The following is a 16,590-nucleotide window of genomic DNA, read 5'->3' as shown; positions in this document are numbered from 1 at the left end:
ACCCTTTCTTGCTACCTTCAGATTTCATGAATCTCTCCTGTTCTTTGAAGCAAAGATTTATAGCCCAATCAAATTGCAATTTTGACCCAGTCTTTTACTTGTTTAGTTATCAGCTTTTTTTTCTTTTTCTGAACTTTTGGCTCACTTGAGGCTTTTCTTTGCTACCGTCCAGTCTCGTGAGCCAAGCTCAAGAGTCCCACATCGAATTGTCACACACAACCACGTGAAAGACTCCCAGTACATGAGACCTGGTTCACCCTTCTCACAAACCACGCAGCTGCGCAGTGAGCACAGAGCGAACTATTCTTTCGCCTTTTACTAAAGAATACCGTGTGCGCGCTGCAAATAGCAGCATACGCCTATTTTTGGAGGGCTCGCCTTAACTGGCTTGAGTCCTATAGATCAGTAAAGAAAGGTTTCTCGTCACTTCTTTGTCTCTTCTTGTGCTCTCTTGCAAGCATACGTTAAAAAATGCGTCTCTGATTGACATGCTTTAAGTATTGCGTTACCCGTGACCTCTGATGATTTGAAGAGACAGGGGACATTGGATATAAGGCGTCAGGTTTTGGCAGTACCTATATGGTGTCGTGACCTCTGATGATTTGAAGAGACAGGGGACATTGGATATAGGCGTCAGGTTTTGGCAGTACCTACATGGTGTTCGAACTTTTGTCCCAGTGAGTTCATCTGATTGCTATCCAACGAGAGATGGATGCTTCCGACGATTGCTCGATGTCAACGACAGAGAGAAGGCAAAGGGATCTGTCCGAGCTGTTCGCTAGATATGGTTTAATTTGTCGGGCAGGATTCGACTGCCGGCTAGACTAAATTATTCACAATCGAATCCAGAATGACGACACTTGCGACTTCTTTAGTCCAAGTCCTAATCTGCAGTCCATGGGACATTAACAAGAAATCATTATATATTGAAACTGGATTCTCCGCCAATGAGACAGCACAATTCCCTTCCCTTGTTCTTGCTGACCAGAACAACAGACGGCAGATGCAGAGGATGGCAGTACCCGAGTCTGCAGTCGACGCTAGCAAAATGGCATGGATCGGGGATATCCCAAGAGCTTTCTCTGGCAGGTGCTCACAGGCCCGTGGTTCATGCTCTCCTCGACGCTCCTCATCATGTTCGTCAATGAACGTCCTACATGTTCGGCTTGTACTCCAAAGGCATCAAATCGTACTTTGGCTACGACCAGACAACCCTCAACTTGCTAGGCTTCTACAAGGACCTGGGTGGGAATCTGGGCGTGGTGTCCGGATTCATCTACGAGCTTGCGCCCCTGTGGGCCGTTCCCTTGATTGGGGGCGCTCATGAACTTCTCCAGCTACTTCACGGTTTGGCTCGCCGTCGCTGGCCGCATCCCTAAGCCACCAATATAGCAAATGTGTCTTTACACGTGCGTTGGCGCAAACTCTCTCCTTTCCCAACACTGGGGCCCTGGTCACATGCGTCAAGAACTTCCCGGAAAACAGAGGACGTGTCATCGGCCTATTGAAGGGGTTCATTGGCTTGAGCGGGGCCATCATCACACAAATCTACTATGCCTCCTATGGCGATGACCCTGCGGAAGTCATTTTGCTGATTTGCGTGGCTTCCTGCAGTGGTGTCCTTAGTTTTCATCCGGGTGATTCGCATCATGAAAGCTTCTCAGCCAGTGAATGAGGTCGCGGTATTCTATCGCGCTCGGTCTTGCTGGGTTTCTCATGATTGTAATCGTCCCACGGAGTAGGATTAAGTTCACCAGATCTGAATGCATCGGGAGTGCCTTTGTTGTCTTATGATGTTGATTCTGCCATTTGGTTTCGTCATAAATGAAGAAACCAAGGTTTGGAAAGCCGAGATAAAATGTTCGCCCAATGATCTTCCATTTGAAGTGGTACTGGTTGATCAAGCTCCCGGCAGAACATCGCCTGCAGAAGCCAGGTCAACTCCTCCAAGAAAATTGGACCCGCTTTCTTGCCTTGGCGACATTTTAAGGCCACCCAAGAGAGGAGAGGACGATTCCATATTGCAAGCGATCTTCAACATCGACATGTTAATACTAATCGTCTCAACTACCTGTGGAGTGGGAGGAACCGTGGCCGTGATCAACAATCTTGGCCAAATCGGTAGTTCCCTAGGCTATCCGCCTCACAGTATCGCGACCTTGATTTTGCTCGTGAGCATCTGGAATTTCCTCGGTAGTTTTTGCGGGCTTCTACTCAAGAGTACCTTTTGATCAAGTATAAGCTTCCCGCCACCTGATGGTCCCTGCGATACTCCTCTTCACTTGTGTCAGCCGTGCATTACTCGCCAGTGCAGTCCTGAACTCTCTTTATATCACCACAATGATCATGGGATTCTGCTTGGGGGTGCAGCTACCATTGGTGTGCTTTTATCATATCTGAGGTATACGGGCTCAAGCATTACTCTACGCTGTACAACGTTGGGTCGATATCGAGCCCAATCAGTTCTTTACATTTTCAATGTGAAGGTGGCTGGGCATTTGTATGATAAACAGGCGCAGAGGCAGTTGAGAGCGTCAGGGCTCATGAGGAGAGCAGGTGATCCCTTGAACTGCGCCAGGGTAAAGTGCTATCAGACGGCCTTCATGATCATCACTGCAGCCACATTTTTGGGTTGCCTCGTCTCTGAGGACGAGGAATTTCTACATAGGCGATATATGCGAGGTTCAGAGAAGACCAAGAAAACGCAGCAGTCGATGTCGATGCGATTCCAATAAGAAATTGAACTGATCTTCACGGTGGTGAAAGAGCATGAGAAATGTGAAATGATCACATCATTTGATTGGATATCAAGCAACATTCAGCGAATTTGATACTTGTATAATTAGCCTACCATCTTAGCTGAATGGAAAACTGTTACCAGTTACTGCAAGCTATTAAGGGCGAAGAGACCATTCATTTGGTTGAGAAACGATTTTTTTTTTTTTTTTTTGGTCAGTTGGTTGAGAAACGATTTGATGAGTCGAACTTGCACGCACTAGGCTACTGCTGGAGTTAGCCAAAAACCGAAAATAAACAAATAGAAAGAGGTAAAAACTTCAGCATAAATTCGCCCTGAGTAATTACTCGGATGCAAGGTCACGATGAAATTCAATAGTACGAGAGCTTGATAGTGCTCTTTATGAAAAACACAGACGTCTGTCGATATACTGAAGGTTCCTTCATAGCAAGAAGTGATATATTCATGTACCAGAAGGATTAGTAGTATATTCGAGTGCACTGTCCAGAGCGATAAGATGATTCATATAGCCCTCTGATTCCAGCCCATCTTCGTCGCAGCGACCAGGGACAGCGTCACGTCACCATGACCACCACACTCAGGAGCAGACGGAATACATAAAACGAGAGTTCGACCACATGGCGCACGTAATGCAAGAGCACCATCTTTCTCTTCCTTCTTCTGGTCCTCTTGCTAGAGAGAGAGAGAGAGAGAGAGATGAGATGTAAATGATCAGATGATAGTTAACTCTGCCATTCAAGTGTTGTGTAATCGCGTCCTCTGTTTTTGTCCATTTGGGGGAAAATGATGATGGTGGTGGTTGGTCCTACTCGAAGGATTATTGTGCTCTTAGCGATTAGATTCGTGTTGGAGTTAGTGGAGAAAGCTACCAGTTTTTTCCCTTCGCCCATTCCAGTAGCCCCCGGCTTGACTGTTTGGTAATGGCTACACCCAAGCGTATCCACGACGGCACCTGAGGAGCGTCTACGTTCCGGCCTCCGGCGACTCGTCCTCCACGGTTTGCCACTCTTGTCGTAGGCTGAAAGTAGATCAAGATACTTGGGCAGCCTTTACTTGTCTTGGTTGTCGTCGGTAATCCTTAGCGTTCCGTACATGTTCCGACATGTTACTGTACTTTAAAAAAAAATGTCGTAGCAAGTCATGACGTTGTTTCATGACTTTACGTCGTTGCAATCAAATGTGAAAGAGTAGTGAAAAATGCGGTGGTACGACACACTAATGTGCTTTGAAAAATCCTTGGGACTGTTGAGTTTAGACCAACAGCAGCGTTTGAAAAAGAAAAATTACATGGAACGCTCGTGATTGGTGTGGTACTAACCGAGTGCCAGGGAAGTTCTATGGTCCCCTTTTGGAAAATATAGGACCGTTCCTGTTCAATTTGAGCAATTAGATTAAGACAGAATAACTTTCCAGTCGGATGATTTAAAAATAGATAGCAATTTACAAACATTTAAGGAAAATTACTAACTATAAGATCGTTAACGTTTCTATGAATTACAGGAAGTTGCAATGAGGATAATTACTCACTGATAGGGCCCCTAAACTTACGAAGTGTAAATGAGCATTACGATCCTTGGGGTTAGTTACATACAATAGGGAAACAGTACAAAAAACAACTTAGGTTGTTTACGATGATTTAGGGAAAATCGCTAGGGAATTCAATTTGGATAATTACCAAAAAAGTTTTAAACCTATTATATATGTGTCAATTCAATCATAAATATTAACAACTTATCACTATAGATCATCTGGCTAATTTTTGTAAGAAATCACTGGCATAGATGCCAATCGTCTCTTACATGGCACGGTCATTATTGACGTAAACAATCTTATTAATTTTTGATGTTTTTTGAATTATTTATTTATTTTTAAAGAGGGTTACCAGAGTTCACCGACCACTCTGCGAGGGTCGTGGCCATAGGCAAAGTTGGCTAGGTTTGGCGACCCTTGTTGACCATGGTGAAAAAAATTAAATTAATTAAAAGATTGAAAAAAAAATATTCATGTTAGCTTCAGCAATGCTACATAAAACAATCAACATTTGTAATGATAATTTACACTCAAAATTGATCGGATAGACTAGCTTAGCAAATTGTCAAAAGTTTATAGCTAAATTGGCTATATTAAGAGGTTTAATATTGAATTAATACAAATGTAATGGACATAGAATATTTTTGGTAATTTTTCTGAATTCAACTCTACAAGACTTTGGGGTATATTACTATACCCGAAGAATAATTACAGGGACTTACAGTGAAATTACAATTATTGAGAAAAATTACTAAGTGTAGGTACAATTACAGTGATGGCATCACTTACAAGAATTTATGGTATGGTAAGTAGTAATAAGTGAAAATATTTTCAGTTTATGAATCTATAATTAGATTATTATCCACTATGCCTCCATTTATTTCTTGGAAAATAAGTGATTTGAAAAATATTTTCTTAAAAACAATAGTTTGTGTTGCTTATAAAAATGAATAAAAGAAAAATAATTTCATTGTCCATGAAAATATTTAGAAGTTAATTATTGTTGGAATAAAAAAAAAATTATCGGTTAATTATTTTAAGCGATACAAACAATCATTTTAAAAAAATAATTTTTAAATTATTCATTTTTTGCGTCACAAACAAGCCTAAAGGTATTTTTTAGGGACAGAGTCAAAACGACTACATATATATTATCTCATAAAATCAAATTAATACATATAGATGTGACCAATTTTACAATGATTCTAGATAAATTACAGCAGATTTTAGGAAAATTACGAGCTTAAACAGGACTAGTCTCGTTTTTCTTTGACATTTTGGACGGTACCAAAAAATATGAGTGAGGTTTCAATGTTTCATCAAGAAATCAAAAACATACATTGGCTTTCAAAACTACAAGCTTGCACACTCACCTCTATTAAAATGACTAAAATACCCTTCTCATGAAAAAATCTCCAAAAAGAGACCCTAACCTCGAATCATCCCCACCACCACCACCAGTACCACCCCCAAAGTCCCAATCCAAGTACGTCCACCACCGGCCCCCACTTCTGAATCTCTGATGCTATCATTGCCATTTGAACATCAAAATGGTGGAGCCATTACTCAAAAGAAGGTTTAACATTCTGTCATTACCATTATGGGTAACTATCTCCACCGCACGAAAGGAAAAAAAAAATGTAAAAAAAAGGTAAGGTGGAAAGAACTGCATTCTCAGCATTTCCTTGACGGAAAGTGACCAACTTGGTTGATAATTGGTCAGAACTATCAGCAATTTGAAGAATCAACGTGAAAATTACTGATGAGATCTTTCATTAAAACTAAGATTGATATGACTACTGGGTAATGATATCTATCGCGGCTAATTTAGGATTTGTATAACTTCTTATAGATAGGTGTTGCTATAACTTTTCATGGATAACTGTTGCGTGGACTCTTTTTTCCTAACCGCTAATAGCGTTAGGAAGTTGCTTAGTTATGTGAATTCAAAAACAGTTGCTTGTTCAGGCGGCTACTTGGCCAGGATGGTGTAGTCGATGGCGAGTGGTCGTCGGCTGCAGTAGCTAATGGCTCGCAAGAGCGGAGTGGACAGCAGTGGTAGGAGGCCACGGCGGAGGAGGGGAAGTGGTGCCTGAGTTAAAGGGCGTGTTGTTGGGTTTGGTAGGTTAAGTGTTAGTGAGGGTACATAGATGTACAATTTTGCTGAAGTAAGTATGCAAATTTGTAGTTTAAAAAATAAATTCGTTTAGATAATCATGGAGTTAAAAAGGGAAGATTTTTTTTCATACATGCCTTTCCCTTTTCCTACCGGACGCTAGAAGCAGCCAGTTGCGGTGCAAGAACACATTAGAATTTTCGTCTCTAACGTGCTAAGGCCCCATTCAGATCCTATGAATTTTCCTTGGCTGGGTATACTAGATACCAGAGTTTGTGCAGTACTTGGTGCCTCACTACTCCATTACCCCATCATAGATTTCTATGAGCACTATTTCGATGTTAATTTGATGGTCAATGATAAAGATAATTACACAAATGATTCATGAACTTTGATTCAACATTTAATATCATTCCTAAATTTTTAATTTATTAAATATGGTCTATAAATTTTAGCTTAATTTATAATATTGTCCTTAAATTTTTAATTTGTTCAATGTGATTTATGAACTTTTCATAAATATTTAATCTAATCCCTAAGTTATATGAAATTATCTACTATTATACTTCTATTAATTTACATTTTCATATAGTTCAAGAATTAAATTGAACATTAGTCCAATTGAAAGGTTTAGCATTGAATTGATATTAATATAATAGGTTTGTAACTTTTTTTTATTTTTATCCTTTTTTTCCTCTTTTTTTTTCAATTGCGGCCAACAAGTTTGCGAAGCTCATTGGCCACTTGCGTGGGTCGTGGTCATAGGAGGGGGCAGCACCTCATCCAATGGCTGGCGAGCTTCCTTTGTTAGCGATAGTGAAAATAATGAAAATAAATAAAAGATTCGGATTATATTAAAAAATTATCCACATCAGATAGTAGTATTACATAAGATGGTTGGTATCCACATCAGCAATTTCCACTTAAAATTAATCAGATGGACTGTATTGGCAACTTGTCAAAAGATTTATAACTAAATTGACTATATTTAGGACTGAATTAGCACATATGCAACAGTTTTATTTATTTTTTATTTTTTACAATATTTCCGAATTCAACTCTATGAGACTTTGGGGTATACTAAACCCAGAGCATAATATCATTTCCAAAAATTTATAGTATTTTACTATTCTCTTGGTTAATTAATAAGTGATAATATTTTTAGGTTATCAATCAATTCTATAGTTAGATTATCATCCACCGGGGCTTCATTTATTTCATAAAAAAAAAATGATTTGGGAAATAATTTTCTAACAACAATTACTCATATCACTTATAAGAAGAATGAACGAATGAACGAAAGAAAATTTTTTTCATTGTCTACAAAAATATTTGGACATAAATTATTGTTGTAAGAAAATATTTTTCATTGACTAATTGTTAAAAACTATAAAAGTAGTCGTTTTTAGAAAAAAGTAATTTTCAAATAATTCACTTTTCATGAAAAAAAAACTAAAGATATTGTACTACCTTTACGGGACGCAAAGTTAAAACAACTACATATAAATTACAACTCATAAAGTCAAATTAATACATATAGATGTGACCAATTTTAGAATGGTTCTAGGTAAATTACAACAAATTTTAGGAAAATTACAGGCTTATTATATAGGACTAGTCTCGTTTTTCTTTATCATTTTGGAAAGCACCAAAAAAATGAGTGAGGTTTCATCAAGAAATCAAAAATATACATTGGCTTTCAAAACTACAAGCTTGCACACTCCCCTCTACTAAAATTACTAAAATTTCCTCCTCATGTAAAAATCTCCAAAAAGAAACCCTAGCCTTTAATCATCCCCGCCACCACCCCCAAATTCCCAATTCAAGTACGTCACCGATCTCCACCGCCGGCCCCCTTCGATGCTATCATTGCCATTTGAACTTCAAAATGATGGAGCCGTTACTCAAAAGAGGGTTTAAACTTCCTATCATTACCATTAGGATTAGTACCCTAAAAACTCCAAACTGATACACATGTGATAAATTTATCTCAAACTATTTTTTTTACCTCCAAAAATCCCAAATTAGTATACATGTGACAAATTTACCCCGACTAACCATAAAAAACCCTAAACTAGTACATTTATGATAAATTTACCTTGAACTAATTTATTTGACCGCAAAAAACCTCAAACTAGTAAATTTATAACAAATATACCTTCCACTAACTTAATAAATTGACTGTAAAATTTAACAAAAACTAACAGAGGGTAAATTTGTCATAAGTATACCGGTTTATGGTAAATTTATCAAAAGTATACCGGTTCGGGGTTTTTGGAAATCAAAAAATGGTTTGGAGTAAATTTGTCACATGTGTACTAAAGGTTTTTCAGGGTATTAACCCTCATCATTATGGGCAACTATCTCCATTGCACAAAGGGAAGGAAAATAAAAGGAGGAAACAATTGCATTCTCAACATATTCTCAACCACAAGTAACAAACTTGGTCAATAATTGATTAGAACAATCGATAATTTGAAGAATTAAATATACACAACATGAAAATTATTGATGAAATCTTTCATCAAAACCTGAGAAATGTAGTTCTATCTATTGCCGCTAATTTAGAATTTGTACAACTTCTTGTATCTTGATAACTGTTGCATGGACTAATTTTTCCTAATTGCTAATAGGATTAGAAAGTTACTTGATCATGTGAATTCAAAAATAGTTGTTTGTAACTATCACTTGTGGATTATAAATACTCACACACTTTTCTTTCTAAAAGATCATCAATTAATCACGGAATTCAACGATCTTTTTGTAAATTTATCTTTTACCTATACTTTCTTGTATTTTACATCACTAGCAATGATTGATCCCAATGTTGTACTTTCAAATTTCTTATCATTTTTTCTCCTGTCCAAAATCAACAAAGGATTTTTCACAACCTTTATCGATTCACTTATCAATCCATCATATTCTTCAAGGACATTTCACCAAATCCTAGTGAAACATCTCCACAATAGAGAGGGAAAAAAAGAAGGAAGGCACTGTAATTTCAACTATCTTTTACAGTGTTACTGGTGGCATTGTAGGCCGCTAACCCGACCCCCTCTCTCTCCAAACAACCGCAAAGCTCTGTCTCTCTCTCTACAATCACGGCGACTTCATCGCGGCTATGATTGCACCTCTATGGTTGTGGTGGCCTTAGATCCGAGGTTATGTCAATCTATCGTCGTCATGCCTCATGGCAACTGGTCAAGGGGACCAAGGCTGTCCATAGGGAAGGGACATGCCCTCCAGCTCCCTTGGCTGACAGACCAGTTTGCTTGGGCAGGCGGCTAATTGGCCGGGACGATGTAGCCGATAGCGAGTGGTCGTCGGCTACACTAGCTTGTGGAGCCAATTAATGGAGTGGGCAACAGTGGTAAGATGCCACGGTGGTGGAGGGGAAGTCGTACCTAAGTTAAGGGGCCTGTTGTTGGGTTTGGTAGGTTAGGGTTACTGTGTTGGAAGATGGAAAAAGATGAGCTGAGGGTGCTTAGATGTACAACTTTGCTGAAATGAGTATGCAAATTTGTAGTTTAAAAATAAATGCATGTAGATGATCACGGAGTTAAAAGAGAATATATATATATATATATATATATATATATATATATATATATATATATATATATATATACCTTTCCCTTTTTTTACCATACGCTAGAAGCACCCAATCGCGGTGCTAGAACACGTGAGAATTTCCATCTTTCATGTACTAAGACCCCATTCAGATCCTACGAATCTTCTTTCGCCACGTTTAGATTTTATAGCTTAGGTGATGCTTGGTGCCTCACTACTTCATTACCCCTCTATAGATTTCTAAGTGTGCCATTTTGGTGATAAGGATAATTATACAAACGGTTTATGGACTTCAATTCAATATATAATGTCGTCTCTAAACTTTTAATTTGTTTAATATGATCCATAAATTTTAGTTTAATGTGCAATATTGTCCATGATAAATATTCAATCTAGTCCCTAAATTATATGAAAATATATGTTATGCTTCCATTAATTTTCATATAGTCCAAGAACTAGATTGAACATTTATAAAAAAAATTTAAGGACTATAATGAACAAATTAAAAGTTATGGAATGACATTGCATATTGAGCCAAAGTTCATGAATCACATTGAACAAGTTAAAATTTCAAAGATGATATTATACATTGGATCAAAAGTCAATAATCATTTGTAAAAAAATATTTACGTCGGCACTAACTGTGCCACTAAAATAGCAAGCATTCATGTAAGCAATTTTCAAATTAAATTAGCTAAATTGTCTCAATTGATACTAATGTGAAAATATTTAAGATTAAATTAATCCAATTAAAACGTTTATAATTGAATTGATACTAATGTAGTGGGTTTATAACTTTTTCTAGTACTTTTCCTATAGCAAAGGAGTCAGAGGAAGGCAAAATATTTGACAAAAATAATTTTAAAAGATTGATTGGTTTCTTAGGATATCAGCAAAATAAGTCAATCTAAAACACAATGAGACAAATACATTCAACAATAATCAATGCTTGATTGAACTATACTATTATATATGTAATGACTATGATATTTAATGTAAACCTTCGCACTCACTCATGAAAATGTTTATCTTTTCAAAGACTTGAAATTAAAAGGGAGGAGAGTTGAAGCTGCAAAGCTCGAGTCTTGTGGGGCTAGGCTTGCCCCAACCCCATGAGTTCTAAAAGTAGTGGGCCGATAGCTTTTGAAACATGTTGGACTCTCCCTTAAGTTTTAGATTAGTTTAAACCTGGGAGAATGAAATAAATAGTCTCTCAACTTTGACCCAATACGCAATATGATCCTTGGATTTTTGAATTATTCAATGTGATTCTTGAACTATAACCTAATGTGTAACGTGGTCCTTGAACTTTCAATATGCTTAATGTGGTCCCTAAACTTTTAGTATATGTTTAATTTAGTCCCTAAGTTATAAAAAAAGGCATTTAATGTTATCCATGAACTTGAATTAAATGAAGGATGACATTGAATATTTTTATGTAGTTCGGAGGATAATTTGAATAAGTACAAAAAGTGTAGGGACCACATTGAACAAATTAAAAATTCATAAATCATATTGAATATTGGGCTAAAGTTCAAATACTATTTGAATAAATTAAAAGTCCATGAACTATATTACACATTGGGCCAAAGTTCAAGGACCATTTGTGTCATTATTCATTTATATTATTATGACCAAATGTAAATAACTAAAATGAGAAAACTATTTTCTTTGAATTAATAAATTAACATGAATCAAAATAACTAATTATGATTGAATATTAAAATAAAATAATTTTTGTTGTCTTACGTGGCATGATTGGCATTAACATAAAAATTTCAATACATTTATGATTTTTATTTTTATTTTATTTTATTTTTCCTTGTTTCTTTTCTTCTATTTTCCTTTTTGTTTTTTTAACTATGACTGGTGATGATGCCCTCACCAACCACTGGTGAGAGCCACGATGTCCTCACTTGGCTTCACCCAAATCCAGGTGAGTGATTGTAGCCATAGGCAAGGCTACCTCGCTTAGATCATCATGGTTGTTGGTATTATTGCCTTGCCCAAATCATTGTGGTACCTAGCAAGACCGCCTTGCCCAAATTTAGGTGAGGTTGGCCTCACTTGCAGTGATCGAAGGCCTAACGACCCTCGACAACACAATAGAAAGAAAAGTAAAGAATGAAAAAAGAATTAAAGAAAAAATAAATAAGAAAATTTAAAATATATTAAAATATTATTAAAATTCTTCACGTCAGTGCCGGTCATGTCGATTCAAAGATCTCCAAACAAAAATGATCAAATTGACTCAATTGGCAAAACATAAAAAGATTTATAACTTAATTAGTATAATTAAAATATTTGGGACCAACAGCCATAGGCAAGGCTACCTTGCCTAGATTATCATGGTTACTGATGAAATACCTTGCCTAAACCATCACGGAAGCTAGCCAGACTGATTTGCCCAAAATTTGGGTGAGGTTGGCCTCACTTGTAGCGATCGAAGGCTTGGCGACCCTTGACGATATGATAAAAAGAAAAGTAAATCATGAAAAAGAATTAAAGAAAAAAATAAATAAGAAATTTGAAAAAATATCAAAATATTATTAAAATTCCTTCGTGCCAAGTAAAAAAACTCCAAATACTTATGGTCAGACGGACTCAATTGGTAAAATGTAAAATGATTTAAGATTCAATTAGCATGATTAAAAGATTTGGGACCAACACTTTTGATAATTTTCCCCTACATAACTACACAAGATCGGATGTGGGATATGGGTTGCCATAAGCTCTCTCACTTAAATTAATGACATTCTACGTTGTTAATGGTACTGTCCAACAACATTATCTATCTCCAATAATTGGTCCGGTACATTCCCACCATTCCCTCTACAAAACTTATTAGAAGTTGCACGTTATTCGAATCCTTTCACCTCAGCGATTACTTTGTGCTCCTCGTCGATCAAATTAACAACATTTTTACTAAAAAAGAATCGCATTATGATATTATCTATAATGACCTGACATGTTTAACGTGAGTACAATTTTAAGGAGAATACTACGAGCAATCACACAAGATAGCGACCCTTTGGAGGTAGACTTACTTATGAATATTGCCACAAAATCTCATTCATCCCATGCAGAACTAAGGACATCACAAAACTAGTCATGTACACAAAAACCCTAAGCACGAGGCATGGAGGCGGACCGAAGGGGGGCTAAATGGTGGCCCCGCCCCCTCGGCTTAAAGTTGCTTATATTTTCATTTCAAGTAAAAAATAAAAAAACACGTTTAAAAAAAATATTATATACGTCATTTACTATAAAATAAAATTTCTCGCCCCCAGCTCAAATTCCTTGGTCCGCCACCGACGAGGCATGCCACCAGCCAGTTGAAAAAATACACATATTTTGAGTCTCAGAATTCCTTGGTATCTAGATTAACTTTTATTTTTTATTTGACAATAAAATATTGCGATTCACTTTGACTTCTTTTTTCTTTTTTTAAATCCAAGACACTTGAAATCAGATATATAGAAATCGACACGCCATTAATATAAATATTTTTCATAATTCTTGAAAATTCAAATATTATTTATCGCTGATATATTTTTGCTTTTCGCTTTTACTCGATGTTAGCATACAACAAAGCGTACATCACATGTCAGGCGTCCAATCACACATCGGAACCTCGTACAGAGTGCTTGGATGATGCATCCGGTACGTGTTAGAAAACTTAACCACATCCATTCTTGTCTTCCTCTCACTGTCCATCTCCTTTTTCATTAATTTTTTCTAAACAATTTGCTTTAGAATTTCCTCTCTGCCTCTTTTTTTTTAATGATAAATAAATAAGGACGCACGTTATTTCTACTCTCAACTCCATGCACATCATAAAATTTAAACTGTCCGAAATACCTTCGTAGATCAATCAATCTAATGACCTTTATCAATATTTTCTAGACTGTTTTTCTGCTTCTTTTATATTCAAATCGGCTATGTATTATCAACACGGACACACGATATATCATTTCTTATAAATAAATTTTTTTAATATATTCCGACACATTATATATTAAACATATTTATAAATAAATAAATAAATAAAAAGAGCCTAGAATTAATTCACACTAAAAACATTAATTTAACATTTTTTAATTTTATTTATTATTTTAATTTGACAAATTCAACAGCATTCTATTACAATCATACATAAAACTCAAAGAGAAAAAAACATTATCTAAAGAAAAATGCTGAAGTGATATTTTTAAATTTATTTATTTATTCTATGTGGCATTTTTATTAGATTTTTCATAGTAAAAAACTTTTACAAAAATTGAAATAATTCTAAAAAAAAACAAAACTGAAAAGAAGAAGAAGAAAGAAAAGCATGGTCATAGTCATGGTCATGGTTGGGCATGCTACTGCAGCCGACATAGGTAGCGGCCCAGCCATCGGCGAAGGGGGTGGCGACCTCGTCGGCCCTAGGTAGCAAAGGGAGGTCGACCCTTGTCGGGCCAAGCTAGTTCGGGGCAAGGCTTGCCTAGATTTGGGCGACGCATCAGTTGGGATAGGCGAGGTTCACCTAGATTTTGGCGACATCGGTTCACTTGTGGCCAACGAGCCTTCGACACGAAGAAAAGTAAAGAATGAAAAAAGAAATACATAAAAAATAATAAGAAATTTTAAAAAGTATTAAAATATTATTAAAAATTTTCACGTCGCACCAATCGTGTTAATTCAAAGATCTCCAGACAAAAATGGTTGGATTGACTCAATTGACAAAATGTAAAAAAAATTATGACTCAATTAATATAATTAAAAAAAATTTGGACCAAGAACCACAGGTAAGGCTACCTTGGCTACATCTTCGTGGTTGCTGGTGAAATACCTTGCCCAAACCATCACGATAGCTAGCCAAACTACCTTGCCCCACTTGCAGCAATTGAAGGCTTGGCGATTCTTGACAACACAATAAAAAGAAAAGTAGAGAATGAAAAAAAAATTAAAGAAAAAATAAATAAGAAATTTGAAAAAGTATTAAAACATTATTAAAAGTTTCCACAATAGTATTGGTCGTGCCAAATCAAAGATCTCCAAACAAATATGGTCAGATGGACTCAATTAGCAAAATATAAAAATATTTAAGACTCAATTAGCATAATTAAAAGATATTGGACTATTATTTTTGGTAATTTTCCCCTACATAACTACACAAGATTGGATGTGGGATATGGGCTACCATAAGCTCTCTCACTTAAATTATCAACATTCTACATTGTTAGCGGTACTGTCCAACAACATTATCTATATCCAGTAATTCGTTCGGTACATTCCCACCCCTCCCTCTATAATAGAAACTTATCAGAAGTCGCACATTATTCGAGTTCTTTCACCTCGGTGATCACTCGGGGCTTCTCGTCGATCAAATTAACAATATTTTACCAAAAAGGAATTGCGTTATATGATATTATTTATAATGACCCGACACGTTTAACGGGAGTAAAATTTCAAGGAGAGTACTATGAGTGACCCTCTAGACTGGAGGCACACTTACTTACGAATATTGCCACAAAATCTCGTTCATCCATGTAGAACTAAGGACATCGCAAAACTAGTCATGTGCACAAAAACCCTAAGCACGAGGCACAGTGGCGAACCGCCGGGTGGCCGGGGGGTGGGTGGGTTGGTAAACGGTGGCCCCGCCTCCTTGGCTTAAAGTTGCTTATAATTTCAAGTAAAAAATAAAAACATGTTCAAAAAATATTATATACTTCATTTACTATAAAATAAAATAAAATTCTCGCCTCCAGCTCAAATTCCTTGGTCCGCCACCGACGGGGCATACCACCGGCCAGTTGAAAAAAATATACATATTTTGAGTCTCAGAATTTCTTGGTATCTAGATTAACTTTTATTTTTTATTTGACAATAAAATATTGTGATTTACTTTGACTTTTTTATTTGTTTTTGAATCCGAGGCACTTGAAACTTCAGATATAAAGAGATCGACACGCCATTAATATAAATATTTTTAATAATTATTGAAAATTCAAATATTATTTCTCACTCATATATTTTTGCCTTTCGCTTTTACTCGATGTTAGCATACAACAAAACCCACATCACACGTCAATGGTGGGTTAACCATCCACTCACACACCGGGAACCTCGTACAGAGTGCTTGGATGATGCATCCAGTACGTGTCAGAAAACTTAACCACATCCATTCATGTCTTCCTCTCACCGTCCATCTCCTTTTCACTAATTTATTCTAAACAGTTTGCTTTATAATTTCCTCTCTGCCTCTTTTTTTTTTTTTTTTTTATATGATAAATAAATAAGGACTCACGTTATTTCTACTCTCAAATAGCTCTATGCACACCATAAAATTGAAAAGGTCCAAAATACCCTCGTAGATCAATCAATCTAATGACCTTATCAATCTTTTTTTTTTTTTTTTTGATGACCCAGGAACTCACGCACCGTATCAACACGAATGCCCGATAGGCCCGGGGTAATGAAAGGTAAACCTTGGGGCGACCCTAGCGGAGGACCTACCACCCGACGTAGCACTTAAGATCTCGTGTGGCCAGCAAGATTCGAACTCCTCTCCTCCGACAAAGAATTATGGGAGTACTTATCCAATTGGGTACGATGGTTCAATCTTTTC

At 36.6% G+C, this 16,590-nt stretch overlaps 1 non-coding gene across 1 annotated transcript; it reads left to right on the top strand.

Annotated features, from left to right (window-relative positions):
* Positions 1 to 275: 275 nt before the first annotated feature.
* Positions 276 to 390, top strand: LOC120290083. The gene has a single exon (XR_005547957.1). It is a non-coding gene; the product is annotated as a U5 spliceosomal RNA (small nuclear RNA).
* The last annotated feature ends 16,200 nt before the right edge of the window (positions 391 to 16,590 follow it).

The sequence above is a fragment of the Eucalyptus grandis genome, chromosome 11, assembly GCF_016545825.1.
Source record: "Eucalyptus grandis isolate ANBG69807.140 chromosome 11, ASM1654582v1, whole genome shotgun sequence".
Taxonomy (NCBI): Eukaryota; Viridiplantae; Streptophyta; class Magnoliopsida; order Myrtales; family Myrtaceae; genus Eucalyptus; species Eucalyptus grandis.
Note: the sequence above shows the minus strand (reverse complement) of the source record. Positions and strands in the feature narration are given on the sequence as shown.